At 32.2% G+C, this 14,433-nt stretch overlaps 1 protein-coding gene across 4 annotated transcripts in view; it reads right to left on the bottom strand.

The window, feature by feature from the left end:
- The window catches only part of LOC123696611, a 77,762-nt gene that overhangs the window by 34,909 nt on the left and 28,420 nt on the right, over positions 1 to 14,433 (bottom strand). Inside the window, exon 1 of one of the 4 annotated variants that reach the window (XM_045642919.1) lies at positions 4,144 to 4,400. The exons of the other annotated variants lie outside the window; for them this stretch is intronic. The gene's annotated coding sequence lies outside the window, so the exon portion shown is untranslated. Of the gene's footprint in view, positions 1 to 4,143; positions 4,401 to 14,433 lie in introns of those variants that run through there. 4 annotated transcript variants of the gene reach the window in all.

Below are 14,433 nucleotides of genomic sequence, written 5' to 3'. Positions count from 1 at the left end.
ATATTTTCCGAATATAATGAATGCATTGTATTGTGCAAAATTGCAGAAGTGTTTGGATACCAAATTCTGGCATAGAATTTCACAGGCAAGTGTATATTTACGTTATTTACAATATTCCTCAATACTCCTGCATTTACCTGTTTAGAATCATTTCAATGGCAAAAATTGTCTAATTTAGCATCATTTTAGTAAGCAGTCATGTTAAATTTGTTATTTCCCCAATACTTTATCATTTTTCAACAAGTTTTCAATAAACAAATTTAACAAGTAAGGTAACCATGATGACGAGTTTTTATGGATAGCGAGGAGAATATATTGTAATAACAATATTATGATGAAAATTTAGAACACCATTTTAAAGATTGTTACTAGTAATGAAACAACACACGACATCGGTGTTGCACTCACATGTAGTTATAAAATTGTTCGTTTTTACATTGAAATTTATACTTTTTTAACTTACCTTATATTTTTTTGTTTTACGTATTTCAGCTTTCCAAAAAGTAAAATAAAAAGAAATATATGTGCCCATCAAGGTTACTGAGGATTACGACCCAGAAAAAAATACCTTTTGAAAAATAAACTTTGTAAAGTTAGCTGAAATTTGTGCAAGGCAGCTAAACAGTTTTTCTTTGATGATTTTGGCTTGAAATTGACCAGTCGAAGCAACGCGTTTAAAAAGAAGATCTGAGTAGCTTACAATTTGGTAAACAGCATCTGATGCAAAACACAACTTTCCTCTATTTACAAAGGATGTTAATGCTATATATCGGTTCATATCCAAGCTTTGTAGCCAAAAGTTATTTAAAACTATCATTCTATACCAATTAAAATTGTATGTACCTATAAAGTATGACCATAATATTATAATATAAATACTGTTAAAAATATACCTATGTCGTTATTATTTATAGACCATGATTTTTAGTTTTTTCTATTTTGAAAAATCCTGAATTTACAAACCAGCGTGGTCACTCAACAGAAAGAGACAAAAAACATGACTGACGTCATTCTAGGTCATATTTTCTTGTTACAAGTTAATGATCATAGTGCAATCTCCAGTGTATTAGATATAAGCTTCTTGGCAAGGTCATTTCTTTTCGTTAAATATTTGGAAAATATATTGGCCAATAGTTAGATACTTGTATTTCGCGATATCTTCTTGCGATAATTAAAATCACTCTGCGTTCTTTATTTTTCTTTAATATGTATTATCAAACAAATGCAGAAATGTAGATATAATAAAAAATGAATTGCAAAACGAATATTTAATGAGAACACTTACAAATAAAATATTTTTAAGCTAGCTTCTAGTACACATATAGTACTTTATTATCTGTGGCAATACTATCCGCTTTTTTAAAATATAAGTTAATTACCGCCATCCGTTGATATTTTCGTCATCGAAAAAAGGGGAAGGAAGTTTAACCATTGAATCCATATCTGTCATCACTTTGACACATATTCTCAGCATATGGGTTCGTTCTTGATTCACTACTTAACACTTATTTTAAATAGTTTTTAACTAGGTAGTCTCGATGGATGGTGTTCCTTGGCACTTATGGTAGAAGTTTTTACGAATGCAACCATATTTTTTGATTATTTAAAAATAATATCAGAAAGTTAATTTAAACATCCGGCAATAAGCAAAATACTAAAACCTTATTTTAATGTTTATAAATGGTATCTCAATTCCTGTTATATTTAATTCTGGTAACAATTTTCCTTATAAATGCCGTATTTAGCAGTATTGCGTCTTTGTGTTATATCAACAACAAAACAAGTAAAACTTACATAAATAAAATTTATGAAATAAGTGAAATAGGTACTTAACACAATATATTGAATATCCTTCGATTGGATATTTCATAGGCAAAGATCAGATTATGTAGGTATGGAAGGAGTCTGGAAAGACTAAAAGTGATGTTTAGATAGAACATCCATTTAAAGAAAATCATAAGAAATAGTAAACTTTGACCTCAATGTATGATTCATCAGGATATTAACAACAATCTAGGTTAAAAAGGTAATAATCAGATGCACATGAGTCACAATCAATGGTTTGTTGTGATGATTTCATTGCATAGTGCACCACGCCTGGTCAACCTACTTCAGTTACTGTATCGTATGGTATACAGTTACAGAGATCCAAGGATATGTTGAATCTAGCATTTAAATAAGGATAAAGTAGGTTCTTGTAGGATTGACTTGATTATGTATGATGGACTGACAATTATTCAGATACTAGCTTTCCGCCCGCGGCTTCGCCCGCGCAGTCAAAGAAAAACCCGCATAGTTCCCGTTCCCGTGGGATTTCCGGGATTGCGTCATTTTAACGGGAAAAAAGTAGCCTATGTCCTTTCTCGGGTATCAAAATATCTCCATACCAAATTTCATGAAAATTGGTTCAGTAGTTTAGTCGTGATTGAGTAACAGACAGACAGACAGAGTAACTTGCATTTATAATATAAGTATGGATTGTGTTAATGTCAAGTAAATGCTGAGTCGCTGAAGTTGTTGAAGTCGAAATTTATACGTTCTATGCAATTAAATATATAAATCAAAATAAGCCCGAAAGCTTTCATGGGTGAGATTGTGTGAAGATCCTGTCCCTGAACAGAATTTTTGATTTCAGACGAAAATTGGTTATAAATTATCTGATTTGCAATTTTATAATGATGAAGATATCGCTGATATTTCCAAAGCAGTGCTACTGTAATAACTTCAAACCTTCAAAAGCTGACTACCTGACTGAGTAACCTAGTATAGTATTATATTATATGTTCTGTTTGAACATCCTTATACTTAGAGCGTGTCCCGTGTCCCCGTAGTGGGGTAAGGGGCAGATACATTATGCATACATCTGTTTCACTGATCGATTTTCTTTAGGGACAAGTAGGTGATCAGCCTTCTGTGTCCTAACAGACCGAGACATTTTTTTTTCTTCGTCTCGACCGGGAATCGAACCCAGGACCCCTCGGTTCTACGGTCACGCGTCAAAGAGCGCGAGCGTACGAAAAATTAAATAATAACCATTGTGATGTATCTTTAGTCTATCTACACGCTAATGTAGAATTAATATCTCAGAGACGTAACATATCGTGGTATATTCAGAATAAGGAAGTAGCAGTTAAAGATTTGTCTGGTATGTGCCACTTAATGATACAAGATAGATTTAGATTTAAATATGTAAATCATATTAAAGGCTCGTCATTAGGAGATTTTAATTTGAAGTTGCGAGTCTTTAAAAACCTGTTTGTTTTTAATCTGAGTTTTGCTTTTCAGTTTTTGGCACATAGGTATCTATGTTTGTCTTCACATTGTATAGTAATTAGCCTGATCACTATTTCATCCTTCTTTTGGTACTGCAGTTGTACAGTTTTAGGGAGAAAGTCCTGTTAATAAGTATGTATTTAATTTATGTTGCACTTTTAGTAGGTTTAAATAAATAAATAGAATCTATTTCAGTAGCGAGGTGTAGAGATCCCCAATGTTTTGCACTAAGTTGTAGTGCTCTAATCTGATACCTAATCAGGTGCGTTTGAATCCTTGAAATTGGTCTATGAATTTATATTTGTTTTGACTATATTTAATTTGTTCCATCTTAGCTTTCTCTTTTTTTGTTAAATTTTAAGAGTTGTATTTTACACATTTGTTTCAAATGGATTTTCACTTATATTGAAAGACTTTCACTGCTGATAAATATAATATAGAAATTATTTATCTTACATAATCTTTGTATGTTTTCACACAAATGTTGATAACTAAACTAGGTATCCCATGTCATTTATCGCTGAAAGTATGAGAGCAAACATCTCGATCTTTTACGATAACATATCGCGTAACTGAAAATTTAGCATAAAAACATTCACGTGATGTTCCATGTATTCTTTATTAATTAGTTTTTTTTGCACGCAATTACGAAACCATCTCACAGACTATGCAATTATGCATGTATTAGCAATAAGAACATTAGAAGGTTAATATTTTGACTTATAAGCTATTGTTTTTTTTTTCCACTACTGCTTTTGTGTCAGATAGTTCTTTAAATATAGCTTAATAATTTACTTGAATTTTAATATCATTAGTTAGTTATTACTTTAATATAAATTGGCCATATATTCCGCATTATATAAACTTTACCTCATCATTGTTCGCAATCCGTTCTTATAAACAAGAAGCTCTCCGAATGAATATTTAAAAACTTTCAGTCCAGTGAAAGCACCCTCGGTTTCTTGTACACAAAACACAGCACACCATTAACACCACACGATAACACAGTTTTAACGTCACTTTTCGTTTACAATTGTTATGTGATTAAAAAACAATTTGGTCACGTTTTGTTTGGAGCGCGGCTTTGGGGCGCACGTCCGTCTTGGTCGGCTGCGTTTAAGCAAGTGAGGTCGGGCCTGCGCCGGCGCAGCGTACTGTTACCTTTTGGAATGCAATCTGCTCACTCTCTCGGACGTATATGCGTTTTCTCCTTGTCTCGTTCGCGCGCATTTATGAATGGTTGTTATGCAGTTGTGCCCAATAGGTCTTTTTGCCGTTCTACGCTCCTGCGGCTCTGTATTTTGTGTTTCAAGGCGATAAGCTTAGTATTTGTTCTAGAAACCAATTCCAATCAAACAGTAAGTTGACACAGTGCGGTGTGAAATTTTTCAAATCGAATGTTAATAAAGATAGAGCAACAACTGAAGCTTGCTGGGTAATAAATTCTGATTCTGTGTTAGCTAGCACATTACATAGCACATTACATTAGGTACGCACAGTACCTATTATATTATCTGTTGTACCTACGAATAAGAATTGAAAAAACCTCGATCTAACAATTGTACAGAGCTTCGTAGAAATACAAGTTACACATAATATTCTTAAAGTCCAAATAGACCAGATGCATCGTGTTAAGAAGGTAATTTATCTCTAACTCAATTTTCACGAGCAAATACACGCGTGACAACTGACACCTAACTCGCAGACTCGCATTAAAATAAAGGAAGCAATGACGTATTTAAGAGACATCTTTGTTTTTATTAAGAGCGATGATTGCATCTTCCTACAAAGTCACGTTTTGTTCACCGTTAGTGATAAGCGTTGGCTGAGAACTCGATATCTTCGCAGATAGTGTTGGGAATGGAATGTTAAAACTAAAATTTCATATTTTATATGAAAATCTAGACGCCTTTGATGGTCATCAAATAGCTGTTCAGGAATTGAAAACAATAGTTACTTGAGACAGAATTTTGATACGTTGAAGTAGGTAATGTGAAGATCACTTGTTTTTTCATCACTATCAAACAAAAAGATACTTATTGGTTTTAGGTTTAAACCTGTGTTTAAGCAGAAGGTTGGGAAACGATGTGTTTTGGAAATGTTAGGTAGGTATATGAAAATCGCTTAAACGAGTTCAATTAGTATAAGACATTTTCAAATAACTTTCAGGTTTCCTATAAAAGTATAGGAACAATCTTAACCTTATAAAACTAACCATATACAGGCAAAGCTTTTACAATTCCACAAAGAAATATATAAAGCAGTAATTGTGATTGATGAATGGCGCAGACGTCATACGTAGATATTGTTCCCACAGATGTGGAACAGAATAAGATAATTGCAGAACACATGTTGCAACCATTCTTTAATGTACTGTATGAATCTATATAGTAGGTACTAGCTTTCCACCCGCGGCTTCGCCCGCGCAGCCAAAGAAAAACCCGCATAGTTCCCGTTCACGTGGGATTTCCGGGATAAAACCTATACTATGTCCCTGGGTAAAAAAGTAGCCTATGTCCTTTCTCGGTTATCAAAATATCTCTATACCAAATTTCATGCAAATTGGTTTCTGTAGTTAGGTATGGATTTTAACCGATGTACTGTTAGTTCACATAGTAGGATACCATTTAGTTATAGATAATAGGTAGTAGAGTAGAGAAATTTTCGTGAAGAAAGCGCGACTATGGTATAGGAATAGGTAACCTGTATTAATAGTTTCATCATGAGGATTTTTTAGTCTGTAAAATCAGATGTAACTGCGTAAATAATAAATATAACAAATTAATGTTTTTTTTCCAATTTATAGCTCGTCAAACCAATCAGTCAGCTAAGTTAATATCCTTCACATTTCATTATTCTTTTCAACATTGCTTCTAATGATATTTTGATAGCAGTGTTATTTTAACATTGAAAATAGTGACGGTGTCAAATTCATCTGACATTGTACCAAGCTGTTAAAATATCGGAAACACGAGACATGCCTCGTACAGCTGTGATTTTTTGTACAAAACATAACTGTATTTGTATTGAAACTAATATTTTACACATGTCTTTATTATTAGCACTGTTAAATGTTGAGTTGCCCTAGAATTGAAAATACGTATCACGTGTAAATTAAATTAATAGAATATAACGAACCTGGCTTTGGTTATTTAATATTTATTATTTAAGACTAAACACGAATTATTGGTTCAGTAGGTAGTATTTGCTGTATGAAAGCTTGTCCAGGCCATAACGCTTAAAAATGTGTTAAGTACATCAAAAGCGTCCAACCAATAGGGTGACGCTATTTTGACGTCATAATGTTCAATTATAATGGCGTCTGGAGTCAACTAATTTGTCGGACGGGCCCTTCGGACATAACAATAAATTAAACAATTGATATGTCAATGACCCCGGTCGCGATACTATCAATAACTCCATAGCTGCATTGTAAAACTGTTAATCTTCATTCAAATTAGATTTTTATTACTCAATAAATATGGTCAACAGTGGCTGATGATGGCAATGGATGAAAATCTAAATATATAAGTTTTGTTTTTTTTATAGATACATAACGACACGAATCTTAGGAAAATAAAAGGTCAATTATTCAGGTAGAGTTTTTGGTAACTGGCATTTAAGCTGATTCTGATTAAATCTAGCTGACCTGGAATTGATCCGAAAAGATTCCAAATTCCGCCTTGTCTCTTCAATTAACCTTTATACTAAAAGGCAATAGCTACTACAACTTCCCCAATATGAGATAGAAGAAGATAACAATTATGAGCTTAGATGCATTTAGAAGGTACCTACTTTTACAATTGGATTAGATTCAACTTTATTTCAATTCAGTTCAACGTGACGGTCACTTTGCATACTTCGAAATGATTGAAGTGATGCAGATGACAGCTAGCATTGTGATTGTCACGGTCTAAAAAGTGACCTTCCGTCACCCAAATCTCTAGTTAGCGCCTACAGATTGTCTGTACACGACAATCGCACAGTGGGCCAGGTAAAGTTACCGTTACCGCTAATGTGGTCTCGCTTTCATTCGCGTTTTTTTACTTAAAAATGACGTCATGTCGCGGTTAATTATTTGAACTCTTGGTTGAATTAATGAGTGTACTTTCTTTTTGGTATTGCGCTGTGTGAATTAATCTTGTGTCTCGTTAAGCCTGGTGGTTGATTCACTTATATGACACTAGCTTTCCGCTCGTGGCGTCGCTCGCTTTGTAACATCCTCGGAGCAGCTCTATCTATTAAAAACGTTTTAAAGATCTAAGAGTTATATAAGTAGGTAGTCATTTTTGTTCTCTGTTCTCAGTTAATTAATCTTGTGTTCAATATTGCAAACTAAACACTGTTGTAAACTAAATTCTGTTTTATCTTCATTGGTCAACTCTTATTCAATGTTATGTTACTTGTAAATGTGTAGCTAATGTATAATACATATATTTTTTAATAATAGAATTACGGTGTTCAGTATGTTCCAAACTATATAAAACATGTGATCTCAATCATACCAGTATACCTACTATAGTAAATGCGAAAGTTTATCTGTCTGTTGTTTTCACTGACATCGCGTGACCACATTTAGCAGTACTAAGAAGACAATTAACATTTTATAAGATCTACTAGCTGTACCCCGCGGTTTTATCCACATTGCTCCGCTCCTATTGGTCTTATGCCTCCTCCACATTACTCGCGAAGTTGAACGAGGTTAGACGAATAGAATAATGTAGAGAGGCACTTCGGCTTACTTCGTCCAACTTTACCTCGCCTCGGCCGACTTTCGATTATTGTCGGTTTTTGCGCCCGAGTCAAAGGGCACGAAGTTACCTGAAGTTCGTTCTGAATATGAACGTATGCGCTCCTCGCGAAGTTGAACGAGTGTGTAGTGTAGCACCGCGGACTTCAGTCAACTTCGGCCGTGTACTTCGCCGAGGAACTTCGCGAGTAGTGTGGAGGAGGCATTAGCGTGTTGATATATAGCTTATAGGTTGGTCCGACCTGTTAGTAATATTCGTGCAAAATTTGAAGTAAATTCATGCAGTACTTTTTGAGTTTACCACGGATATACATACAGTCAAAAAATCTAAAAACTGCAATTTTGACTTTTCTCTTAGTATTCTTTTAAAAAAATATTAAATATACAGTTTTGAATTTCCTACGATTTTATATTGGGTACATACTACATAGATCACAGAATTTACAATGTGCTAGTGTTGAGAATGAAAACGATCATTCACGATCGAGTGGGCAAAGCTATTCACAATTAAATTAGGCTATTAAATAAGGAAGTTTGTCAGACCGAAAGAAGGTTAAGTGGATAATAGGTGTTCGGTATTGTATAGTCGATAGTTTTTATGCCTTGACCGTGGATACAAGGTTGACAAATTCTATTGAGTCGAGTAATTTGAGCTGAGTTAATTAAATGTAGACTATAACTAATTAAAGCATTTAGGTGCTCAAGTAGTTCACATGAGAAGTTACTTGGCTATCTAAAAATCTAAGTTAAAAGGAAAATAGTAATGATAAAATTGATCAAAAATTAAAATGCTGAACGGGCCACCATAAACACAACATATTATAAACTCGAAAACTGCGATAATTTCTTTTAAAATTATGCTATCACAGGCTTTCCAACAGCTTTTATATTTTCTGTGCATAGCAGTAAAAATAGTAGTTTTGAATTTGAAATAAAATTTTCGAATATGTATATATATATATATATAAAATAAAAGTTTTATTAATCAAACTGCTTGACTTACCCAATTATTGTTATGTAATATTTTTATTACAATAGCTGTTTCATTACGCAATTTAATAGCCTAGCGTTTCTCAATCGAGTTATTAAAATTATTTTAAAATATTTAATAAGTATAATTTGTAAAATTAAATATACCTAGGTTAATAGGAAAATTAATAATCTGTAATTTCGTATAATCGCAAGATAATCTTTCAAATTTATTCTCACTTGATATTTAAATATTTTTTTAAATTTTCACGTCACTTAAAATTATTGGAAAGTTTTAGAACATAAAGAAATTCGAATCACCTTTCGTGAGTCGTAAGATATCGGCCAAGAGTTCAAAAACCGCGATATATTTGTGTTTGGCGTCTGGTTAACGGGAAACCCGGATGCACACAGTGTGCATACTGTAAGCAAATTGGCCATATTGTTTTTATTTTTATTTAATAAGTTTGTATTTTTGTAACAAATTTTAATTTTGTTCTGGCACCGCAAGCTCAGTAATTTTAAATGGAAAATTTTTATACCTGTAAGTATCCAATATGACTTAGCTAATAGGAATGTAAATATGGCCACATAAATGGAATCAAATAAAGAATAAATATAGATTCATGATATCCAAAACTGTTTTAAAATTGAATATATTTTAAAATTGGTTATACAGTTGAATCGTTTTTGTGAAAAATTCTTGGAAAACTCTCCTGTTATTTATGTATAAATTACGAGTTATATAAAGATCACAAAACTTTTTTGCAATATTTACCGTATAAACTGCAAGATTACCATCAATCATCATTTTTATAAGGACAAAAGTCAAAAACCACATATAATATCACGAGAATACGCCTGAATTATCATATTTATAACATCATAATATATTAGGCGATTATTCACCCTATTGTGCAATAAGCTAAGCGGTTTATTAAGATCATTGAACTATCACAAGGCGCGACAGGTTACACTTATTCGTGTTTCTTGTATGCTATCTAAACGGGAAACTAGTCTGTTATTACTGTGATATAAGCAAGACATCTTTATACAGTTAAGAACATACTTTTTATTAGTTAAAATGATCATTGAAAATATACCTTTGTTTCAATACATTTTTGTCATTTTGCGCTTAGGGTATTTTTTTAAATAAGTTATAGCTTATTTCGGTGTTCTCTAATTTTAATGTCCACTTGGAAACACTGATTTTATAGATAAACATAAAAATTTTAGAGACTTTTACAGACAGACAGAGATCATGGAGTTTTAACGATAAGATCCGCCCTCATTTTTAAACATTTGGGTTATGGCTGAAATGAGTAAAAAAATCCACTGTGCAATGCGTTGAATGAGTAAGATTGTGTATAACAGAAAATTGGCACGGGTTCAAATACTGATTCACTGAATGACACAAATGTTTAAGAAATGTTTATTACACATCTATGGTGAGTGTTTTACAGTACTTGAATCGATGGGTAATAGATTAGATTTTTTATTTGAAACCAGATTTCCTCCCTTTCCTTTCTAAGAACATAGTTTATGTGAGTATTTTTAAGCTAACAAACATCGATTTTGTTATGATGCAGGAGATTGTACTCTTTTAAATAAATAAATATATCAGGACAATTTTCACACACGGCACGATCTGATCCCATACTAAGCTTTCGCTTGTGTTATGGAAACCAGATGGCTGATAAACACACATATATAATTTTAAATATATACTTATATAGATAAATAACACCCAGACACAGAGCAAACATCTATGTTCATCACACAAATATTTTCCCCGGGTGGGAATCGAACCCAAAAAAAAAGAAAGTATAAAAGTATATCTTTTTCTTTAAAAGTACATACTGTTTTTGCATAAAATAACTTAGGTACGATATTTTTTATCACCTTTCCATCCTAAATGATTTAATCTTATTCCGTTTTTAAGTGACCACATAACTTAGTCAAACACCGAAGCTTTTACCCAATTTCATGAAAATCGATAGAGCCGTTGCGTATACACAGCAATATAGGCATTCGTAGAACAGTTCACATTAAACATTGCTTGAACAATGCAGTTCGTAGAAAGTTGCATAAAAACGTCTTATATCAGATGTGATGCGTGTCAGTAGCGTAATTAACCGGCATTATTATAATTCATTTATTATTTTCTTATGTGTAATAGATTTTTGTAACGCGATGGTATTAATCCTATTTGTATGGAATATGTGTTTAGAGATGTCAATTTGATCATTCTGTTGCATCAAAAAGTTTTGTTTCCTTTTACAATAAAATTTAAGTATGTTGTAATCTAAGATATTACTCGTATGATATATTTGTACTAATTACATATATATAATACAATGAAACTAGTCGGGCAAATAACCATAAATAAAATTTTCAAGGGATAATCAAATATGTACTTTAACGTTTAAACCCTTAAACAATCTTTACAACAGATTAAAATAATACGAAGCTTAATCTTTTTTTACTGTAACTTTTGCTATGTAACAAAATCATTACTCACCTAGAATACTAGCTATTTCTAAGCACTTTTCTGTGTTTCATTTGCATTCAAAACATAATCATGAATTACATTTATTGTAGCAACTTTCTAATGAATCTATTCTCCATGCAAGTAACAACTTGGTCATTGGTGTGTTGAATTTTAATTGAATAATTTATTATGTAATTGTTTTTTAGGTGCTCTTTTATGTTGAATAAAAGAGAAGAATCTGGACGTCCAGAAAGGATGGGTTCAAGGAAGTATTTTCAATACTTTTGGTTCTTCTAACGGTGCATTTACATCAAACGAACATAAAGCTAGATCTAGGTAGAGCAAGAGCATTCTTTCGTGATCTTTTAGTGTAAACGAAAACTCGTATTCAGTGTTGTTCAGTATTAGAACATTGCATAGAATCTTTTCGAACGCACTAAGAACAACAACGAAATAATGCTCTACGCCTGTTTAAACTTTAAACTAAAATAATTTGCTCGTTTGATCTAAATGCACCGTCAGGTACTGCTAAATTGTTTCTAGTAAAAACAATAATTAGTAGCGATGGGACTGCTAATAATAATTAACTGAAGATGGTAATTATTATATTTTGCCATTAAACCCATTTGCTCATTAGCAATTTCAGGGAATAAATTAGTGACAACCATGTTACTTTTGAGTAATATAACCTACATGAATTCAGATATTTTTGGATACGGTAAATAAGTGATTAAAATTATCAATGTAAAATGTAAAATGTGATCTTTTTACGAAGTGCCAAGAGATTCAAAATAGATAATCGTGTATTCTTAGGACCTATAGAAGAATGCTGAACAAAATGTTACCTCCTTAAAAAATACATACATAACGTGAACTAAAAACTCGAATTTTATAAGGAAATTGGCCTTATTTTCATGTACTCAATACTCATATGAATACAAACATGAGAAAACAGTAGGTGTTATATAAAGCATATGCAAATAGCCGCGAATCGAGTTCCGCATGGCTAATGTGAGACAACGATTATATCATATTGTTTTATTGGCATTTCAGTAAAAATAGAGATGATAATTATAAGCTTTTAAATATAAATAAATAAATAAAAAAGGTTAAATAAGATTGTTCGCATGATAAAAATAAGTAAGTACCAATTTGAATGGGTAGAAGCCAGCTTCCAAATCAAAAGAATCGTCAAAATCGGTTTACCAAAACAAAGTTCTGAGGGGTTTGTTACCCCAAAAAAATAGGTGAATTGAGAACTTCCTCCTTTTCTGAAGTCGGTTGGAATAAAAGATGGATCCCATTGTGTGTTTTTCTACAATTAATTTGAAAGCTAAATTAATAATGAGATATAAAAATGTAAATAGAAATCATTGACTATAGATTATTATCATAAGGTTAATGATTCTCCTCACGACTTCATGCGTTTATTATATTTTCCGTGTTTGTTATTAGGTAATAGGGGAATTAAAATTAATTTGCCTTTGTCTGTGTAATCGATAAATCTGTTAAAAAACATTTCATATGCATTAAAAGTTTAAATGAGAAAAAAAAAGATGAGATTTTATTTAACGATAGGTACTGTAAAGACGCGGATTCAAACCCGTCTCATGATCGATTTTTTTTCTTAATATAATAACTTAGCTTTGAGTTTGGTGAGTAATGAATAAATAAATTGTAATGCACCAAAAATCTTAGTTCGATAGTATTTGTGACCAGTCAAACCAACATTTTAGATTTTTAGGTTATAATTAAGTTAGAACTTAATATTATATAGCTGTGTCCCGCGGTTTCACCCGCGTGGCTCCGCTCCTGTTGGTCTTAGCGTGATGATGTATAGCCTATAGCCTTCCCCGATAAATGGGCTATCTAACACCGAAATAATTTTTCAAATCGGACCAGTAGTTTCTGAGATTAGCGCGTTAAAGCAAACAAACTCTTCAGCTTTATAATATTAAGTATACATAATTATCTGTGTTTATAATAAGTACCTATATATTATGTACAATGCAAAGCCACATTAGGTGACACAAAGAAATGAGTTCAGTACATACTATACTAAGACAATACCACGTAGGTAACATAATTACCGCTGGAACGTTTTTTACCTGTATCATAATAAAGCTTAGGAAATTGCCATATTCAAAAAAATATTAATAATCTGTAAGTAGGTCAGGACTTTACTTCTTTTTTTATACAATACAGAAATTAAAAATAGGTACATAGGTATTAAAAGCTAGGTTTTATTTTACTATAAAGTAGACGAATAGCTGTAGACCAGTGTTATAAAATGTTTGGACCAAATTCTATTTAAGTATTTGGGTCCTTTTTACCAGAAAGTAAATTCAAACGCTTCTAAATCAAATGCTGCTCTTGATACTGAAAAAAATAAGCAATTCCAAACGTTGAAAGGTGAAGCCGCGCGCCAAACCTAGTCAATATCAATAAAAATTAAGTGGCTTGTGTCGAGAACGCGGGCAATTAAAATTTTACCGTGGGAAGAGATGTGAAATTAGTATATTACGTGAGAAATTAAATAATGGTGCATCGTGTTTCCGTTATGGTTTGCTTGAGCCGTATCCCAGTGTTTTTAAAAAGGTGTAAGAAGCTTGGATACTCTTTATTGCAAGTTCCCAAAAAGGCCGTTCTCACGTCTTAAATCGATCTAAATTTCGTTTTTGATTGGGAATCTTATCCCAATGGATATAAAATCAAATAACAATTTTACGAAAAAGTGTTAATATTTACAAAATATTCAAAATTATTTGGGTCAAAACATTGACATTTATAAAATAGTTATTTTATGTTTGTGCCATTAACTACTTATTATACTGCTTATAATTGGCAGTAATCAAGTGTCCATAAATATTTAACATTGATTAAATGCCTAGTTTAAAGGTTACAGTAGATTGACCAATACAACCTGAATTATCTGTCTTTTGCTCTGTGT

The sequence above is a fragment of the Colias croceus genome, chromosome 13, assembly GCF_905220415.1.
Source record: "Colias croceus chromosome 13, ilColCroc2.1".
Lineage (NCBI taxonomy): Eukaryota > Metazoa > Arthropoda > Insecta > Lepidoptera > Pieridae > Colias > Colias croceus.
Note: the sequence above shows the minus strand (reverse complement) of the source record. Positions and strands in the feature narration are given on the sequence as shown.